This window comes from Ictidomys tridecemlineatus, chromosome 7, assembly GCF_052094955.1.
Source record: "Ictidomys tridecemlineatus isolate mIctTri1 chromosome 7, mIctTri1.hap1, whole genome shotgun sequence".
Lineage (NCBI taxonomy): Eukaryota > Metazoa > Chordata > Mammalia > Rodentia > Sciuridae > Ictidomys > Ictidomys tridecemlineatus.
The window spans coordinates 193,134,383-193,146,682 of NC_135483.1; the positions used below are offsets into that span (position 1 = coordinate 193,134,383).

Genomic DNA, 12,300 nt, shown 5'->3' on the forward strand with positions numbered 1-12,300 from the left:
TGAAGAATAACACCAAAGAAGCACACCGAGGCAAGGTCAGAGTAGAAATTAGAAATTTATTAAAGGACAGAAGAAAAGACTTCTCCCGGAGGAAGAAGGGGACCCAAAAGGTGGAATCCGTGGAAGTGCAGTTGTCTCCCCTTTTTATAGTTCTTTCAGTGATGGAATGTAGGTTGGAAGGCCTGAGGGGTGGGACACAGGTGGGCCTAATTATCACCTTTTGGGGTGGGATTATCACTTCTCTGGGATGGGCTATTTCCAAATCTGTTGGGGCTGTTGGTTAACACTTCTTTGAGGTGGACTTTGGCCTAGGGCCTTTTCAGAACTTCATTAACATTCCATGAGTTGTCCTGTTTTCCCTGAGTCATTCCCAGCATGGCCTCCATTTTAGATTTCACTGGATATTAGACCCAATTTACCTAACTACACTAACTACCTAACTTTAAATCTGGCTTCATTCCCCCCTCTAATTTGGGAACTCCTTACTGCTGTAAGGAAAGGGGGCGAAGAAAATCTTTCTGGCTTCTTCAGGCTGACAAAAGGGGCGATGTCGTGGCAAGCAGTTTGGAGTCCCCTTTAAAAATATAGGGTCTATCGAGTGGTCCATGCTAAAAGTCCAATTGAGAAGTAATAGGCTGGAGGGCCATTCGAGTGATGGGTGGTCTATAAGAGAAACAAGAATTCATTAGTAGGCTGGAGCCATATTGATGCAGCAATAAATGCCATAGCACAGGAATATGCCAATGAGTATAAAGACAGAGACTAACAATGTTTTCCACCAGGAAGTACCAAGAACCAGAAGCTAAGATATTGTTTCCATGACAAAGTTGCTGAGGACATGGCTTCTATCTGAGCATGTAAATCTTTAAGGATATTTGTCACATTGCCAGAAATGTCAGGGATGTAAACACAACATTTAACTTTTAGGGTTACATATGTCCTTTTCCTTAAGATACAGTTTAATAATTTAATGTCATCTGATCTTGCAAAATCCTTTTACTAGTATGACTTCTGTGTCTAAGAGAAATCTTTAATTCTGTTACTTAGGGCTGGATAACCATACTAGCAAACACCAAGCCTACCTGTGTAGGTTAGGAATATCTGTGGGCCTTAAACTAAAAACTACTCTGGCAGTTCCTTTTGATAGTTATCAGGCATTCCTACCTAAGAATCTCTTTTGCAGCCTCCAGTTTACTTATTGTTGGAGGTTACATTTAACTATTATTATCATTTAAAATGTCCAGGAATAGCTATGTTTTGACCGTCTTTGCTAAGTGTTTAAGATGAAGCAAGTCAAACTGACTTTGTTTCCATCTATTATTAATAGTCAGTTGAATCTCCTGGGGAGTCCTCAGGAACTTCACAGCAGCTTCTCAGTTCTGCTAGTGCCATTTGCGCTAGGATGGGTCCAGGCCTTGCTTGACCATGTGGCTTCCCTCGGGAGCATCAGGGATGTCTCCCTTTTCTGATGACCCTCCTCTTCACAGCAAATGCACTGATTGGCTTTCTGTCCTCCACTGGTCTCATTAATCTCCCTAATCAGGAGGTTATGTGGCCTAGAGTTGCAGAGCCCTTTGGAGAAGACCCTATCCCCTGATTCAGACTGACTCAGAGGGCAAGAGCCAAATATTGGTTTTCTTGGCCCCTTTAATTTAACTTTAATTTTAAAACTTAATCTTAAACATCTAGCAAATAAACTTCAACAGCCTTATATTAAGTACTGGGCTTTAATACCTATCTCTCTATCCTGTAGATGATAACTCCTTATCTTAAGTTAACCCAGGTTGTGAGTTCTTAAAGCAGTACCTCTTTAAAACATTAACAGGCAATCCTTAGACCATCTAAAAGCAAACTACAAAACAAAACTAACTAGGATAAAAACATTTAGTTTATGTAATAGCTACCTTGAATTTTGAAAGAGTTATACATTATAATCCCCTGTTTGAGATCCTGGCAATCGTGACAAAACCCAACTTTTGGACACAACTCTAAATGCACTGAAATCTGGCCTATTTCTTTCATAGTAACTTTCACATACAGTGAGATGGGACATAGAGCCTTATCTCAAGGTGGGACTCTTCATGCAGTCTCTCTTGGCAGAAACAGACACACTTGACAGAAACAGTCTTAAATACTATAGTTCTGAAGCTGATCTCTGCTTTTTGGACATCATTTTACAAAGCCTACATAAATTGTTGTGAACTTGAGCAAACACAACATAATGTCACATCTAAAACAAGAATTAAAGAAAGGCCGAAAGCTTTTAACCTTTTGTAGAAAAATAGCAAAGTACTTTTGTGTTTTGCAATAAAACCTTCACATAGATTAGGCTCTCATTAAGCTTTCATTAACTTAAAAATACATTTAAATTGTATCTCAATGTAAAAAGTAACATGGAACTTTACATAACTTATTGATAACAAGTCCAGTTATAGAACACAAATGATAAACTTCCAACATGTTTTTCTTTTAAGCCTAAAATTACCATACAATTTGAGAATACCTGCTTGATATAATGCTCTTTCTAAAGCTTCTACCTTACAGACTTGTATATTTGGAAGATATGAACACATTAATGGCACCAATTACATTGATGTTTTTATATTAATCAAGTTTAGCTTTTAAAGGAATAACATAGCACAATTCTCTAAAACAGCACTTGTTTAACCAGCTGTTTAATTTCTTTAAGATTACTTTGCTCAAAAACTTACACTTATAACCAACTTGCACAGACCTTCTTTATCACTTACTTAAACCCTCTTAATTACTCCTTCTGTTCACATCTTGAAACAATATTTGTAAACCTTTGAATCTGAGCAGATTATTTCATAGACATTTATTAGGGCCTTTTTTTAACACCTAGAATAACTTATAAGCTTAAGATCTCCTTTTTTAATTTGTTTACCAGATTTAAATTGAGCCATTTGAATCACATGAATCAAAGATATTTGGATCCATTTTTAATTTTTTTGAGCGCTCCTCATCTGTCAATTGTCATATCACTGCATGATATATGGACATACACACAGACATACCAACATACAACACTAACACAAGTGTAACACATAACACAAAAGGCCTTGCAGATTTCTCAGGTGAAATCTCATTGCAATGTTTAAAAAAAAAACTCCAGTTGATCAAAAATAGAACTTATCAGAAAAACATTAACTTGTCTGTAGGAACAAAATCATGAGCTCAAAAGAATATAGAATCTAAGAAAAGGCAAAAGTCCTAGAAAAAATTGACCAGCCAGTAATTAGTAAATGCCATACAATTTACTCTTTGGTTTAATCCAGTTTGAGTTCCCATAAAAAGACACTTTTACTCTTTTTTTTTCCCTTGGGCCTGAGCTCCAAACTGCTTCTGTTTGCATATCAGCATAAGCCCTGGCTGAGGTCTGGAAGGACCTGGAAAACTGGAATTCTGAGCAGAAATTTTATGCCTAAGGCATTTTAACCATAAGTCACAATTTTTAGGTTTGGAAGTAGAAATAAGATACAATTTACAAAATTTCATCTTTATATCTTCCTACACTAGAAAAACTTGCTCACACAAAACTGAAAATAGGATCTTTTTTGATAATATAAAAGCCACCATCAGAAGAAGTTCCTTCGGGATCATTGAGCTACTTTCTTTGTTCTGAAGTTCCTAAAGTACATTAAATCACCTGGAAAAAATCCACACGCTACCATGTATATCTAAAATTCCCAAGACTGTTGCTAATTAATGTCATTTTAGTAAGCCAGACCAATGTTTTAATTCAACACTTTTCCTAAATCCTACACACTGAGAGAAACAGATACCAAATCATAATTTACTATCCTTGCCCAAATCAATGCACTGTATACCTAGTGAAATCTCTTTAGGCTACCCAGTTCAAAAATTGATGAAAAAATAAAACAATGATTGGGAGTTACTTGCCAACTTGGAAGTAGAGTTCTTTTAATTTTCTATTCTAAGTATTTAAAGTTCTCTGGTATGAACTATCTGAAATCACAAACTAAACAATTACCTAACCCTAACTTTTAACTGCAAGATTGTGCAATGCTTGAGAAACCCATTCAGATACCAGATTGTTACAAAAAAGCACATTTAGCCAAAATCATCCAAGAAACAATCTATAACCTTTAAAACAGACCAGATAAGAAAATATCTCTCCAGGTTTTGAACCTTCATTTAATTATGACTCCTATCAGTGGCACCTTAGATTTCCCCATGAGTGGACCAGATGTTTTCACATAGGGTCTCAGTGTGACTGACTTTACTGCATTTAGGTGGAGTAATTCTTACAGTGCAGGGAAATTATGAGGAAATTTCCCCAAAGCGAAAATGGCTTTGGCAGCTGCTGGGAATTCCTCAGTTTCCCCTTCACTTGCAAGATTAGCTCCTTTGAATAGATCCAATCCCAGGCAATCTGGCTTATTTCCTAACCTTCCAGTAGAGTCAGTTTTTAATCTGCCTTAGGTTTTGAAGGGGGAAGGGTGTATGTACTTTGATCAGCCCAAATTTTTCTCTGATTCTTTTTCCTCAGTGAGTCCAAGATTTTTTCTCTCCATGGCAGATATCATAGCTAAGTCTACTTTACACTGTTGGCATAATTTAGAATTTTCCCTTAGAGCAAAGAAAATCTGAACATACAGCACCTCACACCATTTTCTTTTTTGTAAACTTTATCAAACTGTAAAAAGATATTTTCCTCTGGTGGCCAGGTTTCTCCATTAGAGAATTTGTATTGAGGCCAGGCCAAGAAAATGAGGCGCTTGTTCTTGAGCATCTGAGGTTCAAATTTATCCCAATTTTTCAATACGCAGGCTAGTGGTGCACCTGGCGTATTGGAGAGAGAGAAGCTCCTGTCTGAGTGAGGAAAACAGGACTCAGGCGCCCATGCTGCACCGGAGACAACTGTTCTCCTTAGGGACGTCTCCCTAACCTTGAGCTTCCTAAACGGTCCAGAAAACCCGTCTCTCACCTGGCTTTGCCAAGGGGTTTCTGGTCCCCTTTAGCAAAGTGCTAGGGTCTCAGTTTGCCCTGTGCCAAAGACCCTGGGAGGATTCAGACTTAAGGGCCTTACTGCTTTCCTCCCGACCACTAAAAACCCATTGAATTGTGTGCTCTTTGTCGCCTTTGCTCTGTAGACTAGCAGATTACCAGAGTTGATTCTAAAAAAAAAATGCTTCTCTTAGCAGCTTAAGGACCACAGCACATTTTAAACATTGGGCGGTAAAACAGACTATTGAAAGTTACCTATGCACCTTAGAGAACCTGGGCAGATTTTACTAATTATCCCATGCCTTTTTCTCAGTCCTACAACCTGAATTGCTAACGTTTCTGACCCGCAGAGGAAGGGAAGCATCCAGGAGGAATGGATGCGGGGTTGGGAGTGTTGCATGGCCCATACGGAGGCAAATGTAATTGGAGCTTTCCCTCAGTGCCATTCATCTACCGATCACCCTGGATACCCCTGAGGGCTGTCGGGAGAGGGCTCAAGAGAAAGGAACCTTTGGAAACGTCTGAGAGTAGCCCAGACCGGGATTCCGCAGTTGTTCCAAACTCCTTCCTCCACCTCCACGCATCTGAGGCAGATCGGGATTCGGGACACTGTGTACTCACGCCAATTGCTCTCCAGGCCCAGACAGAAAAGTTGGAAACGGCTTTGGCAGAACCCAACATGCCTGCTCTGTACCGAACAGGTGATTGAGAGCTGCTTAGGCCAAGAAACCTCTCACCCGAGTCTTGTAGAGTGGCGGCTGCACTAGTTGCGTTTAAGTAGCCGACGGGTGCCCACCTTACCTCCAGAAAGAGAGAGAGATGCACCTCAAACAGACATAGGGTGCGTAGAGAGGCGCTTACCTCGGTGTAGAATATCTCGGTGGGACCTCCAATATGTTACCGCTGTTGACCGGTGACGAGTTCTTGCTCCCCGATGTTGAAGAATAACACCAAAGAAGCACACCGAGGCAAGGTCAGAGTAGAAATTAGAAATTTATTAAAGGACAGAAGAAAAGACTTCTCCCGGAGGAAGAAGGGGACCCAAAAGGTGGAATCCGTGGAAGTGCAGTTGTCTCCCCTTTTTATAGTTCTTTCAGTGATGGAATGTAGGTTGGAAGGCCTGAGGGGTGGGACACAGGTGGGCCTAATTATCACCTTTTGGGGTGGGATTATCACTTCTCTGGGATGGGCTATTTCCAAATCTGTTGGGGCTGTTGGTTAACACTTCTTTGAGGTGGACTTTGGCCTAGGGCCTTTTCAGAACTTCATTAACATTCCATGAGTTGTCCTGTTTTCCCTGAGTCATTCCCAGCATGGCCTCCATTTTAGATTTCACTGGATATTAGACCCAATTTACCTAACTACACTAACTACCTAACTTTAAATCTGGCTTCATTGAGAGGAGTAAAAATGCCACCAAATGTGTCCTCCTGTGTGGGTGCGCCTTCCTGCAGCCCCATGGGTCGAGCTACGCTCACCTGTTCCTTTGGGATATTACCCCTTTGCCCTGTTTGGGATAGAATGTTCCATGGAAACACCCTTTGTGTGTCCCCTTCTCTTACTGTGCCCTTGGGTGTGGCCTATTAGATGTTAGTCAACCTGCTGATGCAGACATCACAAAGCTAGACTCAGCCCCCTGACACCTGACCCCTTGCCTCATTTGAATGGCTTCTCCTCAATAAAAGGGGTCAGCACTCTCTCTCTCTCTCTCTCTCTCTCTGGACCCTTAAGGTCAGAGGAGCCATCACAGCACCCCCAAAGAAAAAGGTATCTGTCTGTTGTGTGGTTACGTCATGCGCCTAGTTAGCCCAGTTCCCCTGGAGTGACCCTGAGTGTTAGTCGCGTGGAACGCGACATACCTCTATTCTTCCTTAGCCCCCCTTATTGTGAGTTAGCATCTGGGTGTCAGAGAAAGCATTCGGCCTTATTCTCAGGTTTGAGGCAGGAGAATGATGTTTGCAATAGCCTCGCTGAGCTCAGTCGGCCGTTTTGCTTTTCAGTAAGCACCTAAGACCAAACCCCTGCCACCAAGTGCTGCTCCCTGTTAGGTCTATGGTGACTCAGGTCACTGCCCACCCAGAGCCAGGGAGGTGGTTCAGGGCCTGCCCCCCTGGGTGCTCTCTCCCGCCCTCTGCCCTCACTGCCTCCGGCTTCGTTCTAGTCCTAGGACACTCACGATGCTGCTCCCTTTTTCTTTTTCTTTTTCTTTTCTTTTCTTTTTTTTTTTTTTTTTTCCTGAGATGAGTGAAGAACACAAGAAGCCACTCTTCCAGGTGGATGGAGACGGCCTGCCTTCCTTTCACCTCTCCTGTCCTCTGGATGAATCTCCCCGTGGAGGCAAAACCACTGCAAGATGGAAACTCCCTGGGGCTCTCCCTGCTTTGCCTTGAGCCTGCTGAGCCGCAGCTCGCTCTGGCTGGACCTCCTGGCCAGCTCTGCTAGCTGTCAGTTTCTTTCAGATGCCTAACATGATGCAGGATGCTTACCCTGAGTGGTGCACCTTCAGTGACCTGGAACTGCCGAGATGCAGGAGTTCCCGGCCCGGTGAGGGGGAGCGGCTGAGTGCCCCTGCGGGTCTCTGCACAGCCCACCCTCTGGGGAGCACCCAGGGCACCAGCACCCGGCCTGTTGACTGCAGAGGTCCCGTCCTACCCAGCAGACCCTTCAGAGCCCAGCAGGGCTCTAGGGCATTGCCCCCTCTGTCCTTTGGAATCTTGGGAAGCTGCAAAAGTCTCTTCCAAGTGAGGGCACGTCCAGGTCAGAGGCAAGTTCCCTTCCACCCCAGGAGCTCTCTGCACCCCAGCTCCAGAGCCCGGATTCAGGTCTCTCATCCGTGCGGTTTCCTCTTCTCTCCCTTCTGTAATGAGGTGGCACAGTTTCTCGCCCTATTAAAGACGGGCTTTCATTTTCAGGCCAGGGGTGCCGCCGACTTGAATGGCAGCGCTTCTCAGTGGGGGAGGGAGGATGAGCTCCTGCCCCTGGGCCGCGCCCTGCTGGTCTCTGCAGCTGGTGTGCCCTGAGCTGTCCCCAAGAGAAGGCACCATCCCCACCGGAGACCCATCAGGAGCCCTCCTGGGGCGTTGGCCCCCTCATGGGGAAAGGAGGAGGAGTTGGACTGTGAGCCGCTGAGGCTGTGCCCTCTTGGGTGCCCTCATTTGCTCACTCTCTGAAGGGGGAGTCAGGAGCCCCCGCGTCTGCTCTGCCTGGTTACTGGGGCTCCCTTCCGTCTATGTCTGCCAATGGGGCTGAGAGGAAAGGCCGGATGCAGAACAAGGAGCTCTGGAGACGGTCCTCCTGTGCCCTCTTCCCGGGATCCCGGAAGGCTGGGGTCCCTGCACAGTTCATCAGGCACCTTTGTCCGGAGACTGGACCTGGTGGAGGGAAGATGAGGGGCGGGCAGGCGTGGACGGGAGGAGGCTGCAGTGGGCCTGGGAGCACCCTGAGGGAGTGTGGGGAGGAGTGGCGTGGGCCCCCCCGCCCGCGTGGGTGTCGCCACGTGTGTGCCACGTGTGAGTGCGCGTGTGGCCCAAAGCTCCTGCAACTCCTGTGCTTACTCTGACCCTGGGCTCATCCCCGTTCTCCAACGTCCTGCGGACCTCCTCTGCCCGGTCCCGGGGTCTCCTCCCACACCATGGCAGACGACAGCCGTCTCTCTACCTCCGTCCACGTGGGAACCGCGCAGCCTCCTCCCCTCGCAGCCCAGCTCTCGGGTCTCGCCCCTGGACGGAGGCGCTGGCCCTGGTCTTCACCGAGGTCAACTCCCTCCTGTGCTGCGGATGCTGTTCCGGGGACGGGCCCAGGACCTGCGTGCTCTTGACCCCTCCTCGCGCTTTCCTCTCTTTTCCTCCTCTCCACCGAGTCCTTCCCACTGGAAGGACCTCACCTTGTCCAAACCTCTTGCATCTTCAAAATACAAACCCGTGCCCTGCACCCTCCCCTGGCCTCTCTGTGTCCGCTGCCGTGGTCTGGAGTTGTCTCGTACCCCGGTCTCCGTTTCCTTCTCTCTCTGACATGATTCAGCCTTCCGTCCCCTCAGAGCTGTCTCCCCAGGGTGGCCAGTGATCTCAGGTCCTTACACCAGCGACGTTCCCCCGTCCCAGGTCGATGACCTCCTTCTCCCGAGCCCCTCTTCTGGCTTTCAGGAACCCGGCATCTACAGACTTTCTTCCTACCTTTCACGGCAACTTCCCAGCGCCCTTCTCCCGGAAGCGTGGCTTTCCTCCCGGCTCTCTGTCACCCCCGCCCCCGTCATCTCCCATGTTTTCACCTGCCATTCAGATGCCGGGCCTTCCCAGGTGTACAACTCCAGCTCGGATTCTTGCCGTACCCCACGCCGGCTGTGCATGCGCCCCTCGCGTGGCACGTAGGCCTGACCGTCTCCTCGGCCTCATCTTTGGTGTGCTCTCCTCTCTCTCCCTTCTGCGCGGTTGGTATAATCCTCTGAGTTCTTCTGAAACCCACACGGCTCCTCCCCGCTGCGGCTGTCACTCTGGTCTAGCATGGACTGCCGCCTTGGCCTTGACCGTGGTGGTAGACTCTGGCACTTCCCTGTTCCCCTGCGCTTCCCCCCTGACCTCTTCTCCATACCCAGGCCAGAAGCGACACCTTCAAAATGAAAATCTAGCCGCCTGCTACTCTCGTTTAAAACTCTTTCACCGCGCCCTGATGCTCTCGGACCAGTGACCAAGGTTGTCATCGGAGCTCTACAGCAGTGTGGGCTGGGCTCTGCTTCCCTTCCTGGCCTCCTCTGAGATTCCCCCCCCATTTCCTCACAGGACACCATTGGGGAGGGACAGGGATGCCATTAATGGTCAGCATTAACAGAGGCATGAACTAGAACTACTTTATGGACCTGTCACTCACAGGTGACACTTCTTCCTGCTGCAGGGCTTTGGCCATTCCATTCCAGCCACCAGGGGCCCTCTGGCCTCTCTTCTTCGTGCCATTAATTCTGACTCGACATTTAGCTCTCATCTCAAGGGAGCACCTTTCCTGGCCCCAGACCTCAAGCTCTGCTGAGGCCCCGGCAGCACCTTCCACATACCCTCTAGAAGGCCGTGGGAGCTTCCTTCGAGGTTCTTCGTCCCTGTTGTCATTTGGCATGTTTGGGAGACTCTTTGAAGATCATTGATCTTCCCCTGGAAGCATGGAGGGGCTGCCCACCAGGCTGTCTCCAGCAGGTCAGAGGCTGGCAGAGGACTCCTGGAGAGCTCAACAGGTGGGTCAGGAGGAAATCAGGTCCCGGTGGGAGAGGAGTCTGCGCTGGCTCCTTACACTTCTGCACAGCTTGTGAGCAGGCACTGACTGGCTTCGTTTCTGATTCCCTCCAGCCGAGGATTTGGGTATAATTAACAGGCTTGGGAGAGAGAGAGGGGTCCCTGAAGAACAGAGGACACACATGCTGGCTTTGCCACATAATAAAGATGACATCTTCCTTGGACAAAAGGGAAGTCATGCTCGCTAATGGTTTGGGTTCCTAACGTCAGTGATCTTCCACTGCAATGTGATTGGCTCTTTCCCTGTTGCTCTGTGAGACCTGTGGCTTGGTGACCACCGCGTAAGGTGCTGGAGCTCTGGCTCCTGCTGTGAGTGACAAACTCTCCGTCCTCTGTGACAGGGGGGCTGTGTCTTCTAGCATCCATTCCAGCTGTGTGTTGGGACAAATCTCAAACCCTTCACAATTCTTGATATTAATTAGAGTGGTAATCGTTTATTCATTCTGTGTATTTCTTAGACTTTGGTATCCTGGTGCACAGAGATGAAATGCATATGTCTCAGGTACAAGCCCCTATTTTTCCTGTTTGCAGGATCACCACTGTGTGGGAATCTATAGTAAGCAAAAGATTTTCATTTCCTCTCTTTTTCTGTGCTGTTTTCCTCCTGTCTTTAATCTCTTTCTGTTCCCTTTCAAATGGTTACAGCTGTATTTTATATGGGGCTCCTGGAAATGGAAATATACCCACAGTTTAGAAACATACAGCAGAAGCAGCCCTGGGTCAGAAGTTGGAAGACAGAGCTTTTATATACGTGCAGGTGCAGCTAAGTAGGTGAAATGGTGCAGCCAAGAAACTCCAGCGTCTTCACCTGGGCTCATTCACTGCTCATTCCCTCAAGGTCACTTACTGAGTTATCTGCAATACCTGACATCTCACCCTAGGACCAAGCAAGCACCCCAAGGAGCCCAGCCTCTACCCAGACCCAGATTCCCCTCAAAGGGGCTCTCCACACGGGGTAACCATGGGGCGTTAGGCACGGTCCTGGGCACGTGGAACCCAGCTGTGTGGTCACGTTGAGGTGTGGGGGGTTCTCAATCATCCGGGCACCCTCTGGCCTGGGGAGAGCATGAGCTGGCTTGCAGGATGGGAAACGGAACAGGCACAGGATTTGCCTCAGGCCTGAGCATCTGGAGCGGAGGCCAGACGTCCACAGGGCACCTCGCTGCGACCTGGCTTTTGCTTCAGAGGATGATGTGTGGCATCTCTGTGTGTGGAAAAAGGAGAGTCTCTATTCAATATCGGAGGTGTTTCCTCCCAGTCTTGAAAACTTTAATTCCTGTTCAGAATAACGTCTGTCATTGGAAAGTCTAAGGGCACCACCGTGAAAAACAGAGACCCTCGCCCCCCATTCAGACCTAGCAAGAGTCTTTTGAAGAAAAGACTAAACTAAAAACTAAACGTGTTATATTTTCACATTTCTATGTAATAGCTGTATCCTGCCATTTCTTGGTTCTTCTGTTCTTGTGAATGCCTGTTATGGAAGAGGAAGACTGGCTCTTTGTGCCCTGTCCCTGTCCCCACCTCTGTGTCCCTGAGAGTCAGTATTTTTAGTTGCAGATGGACACAACTTTGCTTTATTTATTGAGTTTATTTTAATGGGGTCCTGGGGATGGACCCCCGTGCCTCACACATGCCAGGCAAGTGCTCTACCACTGAGCCCAGCCCCAGCACCCCCCCACACACTTTTCCTTTTGCAGGTGTCCCTGGGCTGTGTGGCAAGTGTTTGATTCTCTGGGTTTAAGTCGCAGGACTTCTTGCCCTGCTCCCTTTGAGGTCATCTGGGGTCATGTGACTGGAGTAGCCGGGGACACTGCTGGCCAGTGCTTTCTCTTGCCAACGTGGACCCTCCCTTGTCCCTCCCTCCCACGTGCACACAGTGATTCCACAACCCGGGGTCCTGCACCCCAGCTGAGGGCAAGGCCAGCGCCTAGAAGTCAGGGATGGCACCCTCTCCCTTCCGCAGGCGCGCCCAGGAGTGGGCAAGCCGGCCCCCAGCTTCTCCCGGGGAGGAAAAGTCTGGACTGTGCAGCTAATG

The 12,300-nt window shown here is 47.7% G+C and overlaps 1 long non-coding RNA gene across 1 annotated transcript; it reads right to left on the reverse strand.

The window, feature by feature from the left end:
- Window positions 1–353: 353 nt before the first annotated feature.
- On the reverse strand, window positions 354–9,552 carry LOC144365677 (uncharacterized). Its single transcript, XR_013424413.1, has 2 exons — window positions 5,851–9,552; window positions 354–663 (listed from the first exon to the last, which is right to left on the reverse strand). It is a non-coding gene; the product is annotated as an uncharacterized LOC144365677 (long non-coding RNA).
- Window positions 9,553–12,300: the final 2,748 nt, after the last annotated feature.